The following is a 6,605-nucleotide window of genomic DNA, read 5'->3' as shown; positions in this document are numbered from 1 at the left end:
GTGTCCTGGAGGTGTACAGGTCCTGCAGAGATGGGAGTCTGCAGCCAATCACCTTCTCAGCAGAGCGCACAACACGCTGCAGTCTCTGTTTGTCCCTGATAGTGGCTCCAGCGTACCACACGGTGATGGAGGAGGTGAGGATGGACTCAATGATTGCGGTGTAGAACTGCATCATCGTCCGTGTTGGCAGGTTGAATTTGGGGAGCATGTCAACAATCATCAAACCACATTCTTTAGTTCAGTGAACTTCACTAATAGGCCATCAAAGCCTCATCTGAACATGGGTGCACCACTTGCATAGATTTAATACTTGTAAATAAACAGCTAATCACACAAATCACTGCAACAATAATAGTAAACATTGTTTAATGTTAATTCTGGACCCCACTTCTTGACGCATGGACAACCATGCGTCAACTCACCAAACCAGGATCCCTGTCTTAAAAACTGGCTCCACCAGGAGCCTGCATACAATAAAATCAACTTCACTCTTATAAACAATATATCAGAAGAGTAATAAGCATTCAACATCAGCAAGACAAGTGTCATGTGCAGGTTTTCTCAAATCGGGAAACTACAATTATTTCCCTAATTTGCCTCAGACATGGATCATCCTATGTGCTCAGTTAACATTAATGTAATCAGTGACCTCTCTTAAGCAAATTCACTCCACTCATATATCCCTATGGGCTCAAAGTGGCCAGCTAAGAGCCCATATTCAACTTTCCCAGAAACACAGTAACCTCATATTTGTTTTACTCATGTCACTTGTCTGCTTCTGCCGAATCCTCCACAGCATTCTCAAAGAAACAAACATTAGCAATACACATTGACTGTGGTCAGACGGCGGTCAGACACCGGTCAACAGGTTCCAGAGGTGCCATAAAAACACCATAAAGGTAGCCAACCCTAGCTGTGGAAAGAATGACAGTCACATATAAACCCAGAAATCCTGTGGTAGGACAACATTAACTAATCCTCTTATAAATCACATGATCAAACACATGATTAATCATCTGCTGTAAAAAGAAATGTAAATGTTAGCGCTGCGCAGGTGTGTACACGTTCTCACAGTAATGTCTGTGAGCAACACAAGTTAGTGAATGACACACACATAGTAAATTCACAGACAGAAAAAATGGCATTTAAAAGATTAAATCGTCATGCAACCGCGAATGTTGCTGTCACCTTTCTGCTCCTGTAACAAAAAACACATAAATTCATCCACCCTTTTGTCCTGTCTAGGTGGAGGTTAACCTTGAGTCGTGGTCAAGTCCTGTCAGCTTTTACCAGTCAGTCAGTTTTGTTCTTTATTTCCATTCATTCATTCATTCATTCATTCTTTGCTGATAGTGGAACCTGTCGTCGCATTTAGTTTCCACTTCCAGCAAAATGACGTCATTTCAAAAAGGAAAAGAACTTCTAGATCGGATTACCTTGCTGAATCCGGTTTAGGCTGGGACATTCATTTAATAATTGTCCCAAATAAGTGGCTTTCTCCTGAGCCCATTTTAATGTGGAGAAACCTCACTTGTAACGGCGTTCTCGACAGGTCGTATAGCACTTTTAATTTCTGACGTACAGATCTGCTTAAAGAAAAGAAATAGACAAACAAAATCAGTGCCTGTTCAAAAGATAAAAATGAAAAATAACAGATTATCAAACAAAACTTTCAGTGCACTGTGAAAGTATCAAAATAAAAAGGCCGTGTTAAGTCATGACACAAACTCCTCATCTCAGGAGGGTAAATCATACCATTAGCATGGTTCATCATACCATCATACTAATCGGCAGGCTCGACTTCACAACAGAAGAAAAATCATCAGCTAGATTCACTCCAAGCCAACCATCAGCTGCACAACACACAACATAACCCTAATGTCTTATTAGCTATGAGTTTAATCACCAGGTCTGTGCTCTTCACTCATTTAGGCCACAGATCTATTGTATTCAATTTTCCTTTTCCCTTCATCATAAAACATGTGACATGCTGTCATGCACTTCACAAAAGAAGTTTGTTCTGACGTATTCAGAGTTGTGTATCTAGATACAGGATTCACTCGCACATCAAAACAGGAAACTCAGTGTTTTAGAGTCTCCACTCAACACAACAACTCCAACACATCTCATTCACTCGTGCTAGAATTCAGTCACCTTTCATTAATCTAAAACCGATCAACTAATTTGCATATCAGCTATTAACCCACTAAGTTGACAGGACAACAGGAAAGCATGTTCAAAATAGTATCACAAAAGACAATTCCCCTCATACAGTAAATCACTTGCTGCATCAATCAAGCAGGAAGCTTCTCCCAATTTACCATTTTAACACTAAATTTATTGTCTGATCACTGGTTAGTCAAACCAGGATCTTTTTTTCCCCCACAAAGGTTAAATTGTTGTCCTGCAACCTAGAGAGTCAATTATTTTCTTTTTTTTAGGATAAATTCAGTATTTGATAACAAGTGTCTGCTAAATTGACACTATTTTACACTGATGAAAGATAACAAGCTAATTTTCATTGCATGGGTGTTTGTGTTATTAGGCAGGTCTAATGCATGTCTGTGGAGCTGCATATCCAGCAGAGCATGTTCTTAAAGCTGCCTTTCCTACACACTTCTCTGCTATTATTTGATCATTTCTTAACTAATGTGCTATGAGTCTTCATGAGTCATTTTGTGTTTGGAATTGTTAGTAGGGTTAATTCATGTTCTGCTTGTTTGTGTGATTTTGTATGTTTCTATTTGTTTCAGACTCCTTCACAATTTTCCCACTTAAGCAGTCAGTTTTCTTTTCCCCAGATTTGCTAACCCAAATTTTGATTTCCCACATTTAATAACAGCATTCCTCTGTGTTTCCACTTACTCTCACTCTTTTGTCATCTCACTCTCTTGTCCTCTCCCACTTTCAACAGTCCACAGCCGGCAGTTCTCCTTCAGCTTTGTCCTGTGTTCCACTGTCTCTTCTTGCCATTTTACTCCACAGGTGGCAAATGTCAAACTCCAACAGTCTCCTCAGTTCTCCTCAAAAGTTTTCTTCACATGCATAGTGAAGTTGCAGCTTGTTGGAAACACAGTGCCATTCATCCGATCAGTCAGGATGATGGGTTTGCTCTTCTTCTCTGGTGCTGTTTGTCCACATTGCTGCTGCTCGCTGAGACTTTTGCTCAGGACTTTGCTGCTGTCTCTTTATCTGCCATGTTATTGCTCTTTGGAGTTGCATTCCTTGTCTTCAGGGAGGTGTGAGCTTGCTTGTGAGGTTGAGAAACACATGGTGCTGTAAATAAGTCAGCCAGAAACTTGGCCTGAACGTTTCCAATGATGTTAAACTATAACTTTCTTCCTACAGCTGCATGTGGAAAATTGATTCAGGTCTGCTTTTCACCTGAAAGTGACAAACTAAGACATGTTAATTATTATCATCACTGCTTAATCAACACACATCTCTCTCTGTGTGTGTTTGTGTGAACAATCCTTTCTTAAAAGCAGAAAATGACATTGTAGTTTTTTGGCTGATCAACACGAAACCTTTTTCCTATGATTATTTTTCTTCGTCTACAATGTAATTTGTCTCTTTTTCACTCTTTTTCCCCCCTTTACAATAGCTTGTGATCCGCAAAATCACCGCTCTCACTCACAATCAGAGGCAATTACTTTTGCACAGTACACAAAAACACTGTGATGTCAGACACATTCACACTCACTTTGTCATCTGCATAAATAAATCATATGGCTGGAGATATGTGCCATGGTGATCCATAGGCATGATCACACGTTTATTTAATTATTTTCAATCCAACAAAACAAATAAACAAAAACATGATGCTGATGCTATGAACACTCCACACACACGAGTCAAGATGCAGGAAAACTGCTCATGGAAACGCTGCACACTCCAGTTATCATATGTCTGTGAAGGTTCTCAGTCATCCAGGTCATCGTAGTCAAAGGAGCTTGCAAAGAAAAGCATCTGGGCTTCTTTAAGTTGCTTGAAGACGTTTCACCTCTCATCCGAGAAGCTTCTTCAGTTCTAAGGTCAAATGGTGGAGAGTCCCAGATATAAACCTAGTGGGAGTGACCCCGTGACCCCCACAGAGGGACAAAAGGACCCCTGATGATCCTCTAATCACCTGAGCCAAGGTGTGAAACTGGGTGTGGGACCCAATCAGCCAGAGTTTCGTGTGTGTTAACACACACCCAGGAGTTGTTTGCTCAAACACTCTAAGAAATATCTGTGCTGTTAACACAGTTTCATGCTTCAAGAGACACTCTTTAAAGCGTCGTGCTTTGGCACGAATAGCTGGCTTTTCTTTTTCCCTCTTTTCAATGGCTTCCATCGTCAGCACTACATCAACGAAGAGGCCATCATCTGGTTTTCCAAAATGTCCAAAGATTTTCTGGAGGGCATCATGCTTGGCCCACCACCATGTCTCACCTATTGGACTGAGGCGTCTGTGTCTTGTGTTTTCGGTTTGTTTCTCCCACAGATTAACCCTGTGATAGGACTCCTTGATGAACACAGCTATGTCATTAAGTAAATTAAAGAGTGATTCACTTTCAATGACACTTTGTGTTATTATTATTTATTACTAGAGCTACAATAATAAAGCAAAGAGGAGGGGGAAGTAATAAATATGAAATAATGTATTTATGATGATTCCATTTGTTTCACTATCCACTCTGTGCAGGGCAAAGCTTATTACATGTTTAAACTGTAGAGATACAATCATTTTACTGCTGTAACATCCAAATGTTGTCTTATTTAAAATATAAATCTAATATAATCTGCTTCTTAATGTATGTTCTTTAAAATACAGCGTGTGTTTTTAATATATTATAATTATAATAATGCATAATTATGTGGACATGCATATTAGATCGTTTTTAGTGAAATATAATCCCTCCAGAAAGGCAGGAAAAGCCCGGAAACTTGCTTTAAAACTAAATATGTTCCCTAAAACGGTGACAGAGCTACAGACCCATGAAAGCCTGACACAGGTAGCCAGCAGCTGTGACCAGCACTACCTGTGCAGTTAATAAAAGGACAGGTAATGTTTGTCGCGCTGTTGCACACACAGCACGCTCGTTTGTTTCAGTTCGTCAGTTGCAACAAGACAGCTTACCAACGTGTACGTAATAAGCTAATACTCCTGTGTGCTACACACTACAGTGTGCGCTGTACACCTACTTACTGGTTTTGTCGCATCAGTCTGTGTCTGTGAGTTAACTTGTGTTTCTCCTACAGCTCCGAACCGCTAAAAATGCGCGTGCTCTTTGTGAGCTCGTTCGCAGCTCGTAACCAGCGCGTTCTGCCGTCAAGGGCGATCATTGGTTAAATGTGATCATGTGACTGATGCAAGCCAGATCCTTTTATTTAGCAAAACTGTGATTAATAGTTAAATATTATTGTTGAGGGGCACAGACAGGACTCCGCACGCACACACACACATAAAAAAAAAAAAAAAAGTTGCCTCAACAAAAGGGCACTTTGGGCACCATCAGGAAAGGGGCGGGTGCTCAAGCCCCTCTAGCCCCCCCCCCCCCCCCCCCCCTCTGCACGTGCCTGCTGTTAGGTTAATTGTGCTGATCGCAAAATTCAAACCAATGGAAGATGGACAACAAAAGTTCAAAGCCATCAGGTGCTCAGGTTAGAAAAAAGAGAAAAGATGCAGGTAAGCAGACGTGTGACTGGATAATGGCAGGTCATCCTGAACCAATCAGACTAAACTCCAAACAATACATTATGTTACAGATTTTAATATTAATTAGTCATTGTTACTTGTTGATTTGTCCTTTTCTCATTGTGTGACGAATTATGACGACTGTTTGGTAGCTGTTATTGTCTCTCTCTCTTCATGTGTGTTTCTCTGGTGAAACAATAGTTTTGTGTTAATGTTAGGGCTGCACGATTTTGCATAAAATGAGAATCACGATTTTTTGGCTTAGAATTGAGATCATGATTCTCTCATAACAATAAATAAACATAAAACAACAAATGTCTCACGTTTTGTTGTTGCAGCAAAATGTTGTCCTGCTTGAAATTCCGTCTCCACCGTTGCTCGACACTGCGTGTACAGAGCAGGTAGTGCAACAATAGAAAAATAGTTGCGGGACGGCACTGTGTAGCGTTTGTCTAGGGTGTTGATCGTTTTCCTAAATCCCTCGTTTTGCACAGTGTTGATGGAGCCATATCTTTGGTCAGGTGATAAGTGATAGCCTCCGTGATGTCTTTGTGCCTGCGGGAGTTCGACGTGTATAGGGAAGCGCTGTATAAGGTTCCCGTTATTGATGTTTGGGTGGTTGACCGGGACGGATTTTCTCCTGTCACTTTCTCGTCATCCCTGACGTGCTCTCCGTGGTTTTTTCCCTGCTAATTTTAGCATCACACGGCACAGCTTCTGTATCACGTGGTATAAGGCTCCGCCCTTGTCATTTGTTGAGCAGGAAGAGTGAGCGCTTGTTTTCATGCAGATTACGTCCCGGATCAAAATGCGGTACATTTGATCTCTGTTGTTTTTGCCTGATGATTGGTTTGAGTCTTGACAATCCACATTGCTGGCGTTGCATCTTTCAATGCCAGCAATGGCAGGTATCAGTGCTCAAACC

Source organism: Maylandia zebra, unplaced genomic scaffold, assembly GCF_041146795.1.
Source record: "Maylandia zebra isolate NMK-2024a unplaced genomic scaffold, Mzebra_GT3a scaffold11, whole genome shotgun sequence".
Lineage (NCBI taxonomy): Eukaryota > Metazoa > Chordata > Actinopteri > Cichliformes > Cichlidae > Maylandia > Maylandia zebra.
Note: the sequence above shows the minus strand (reverse complement) of the source record.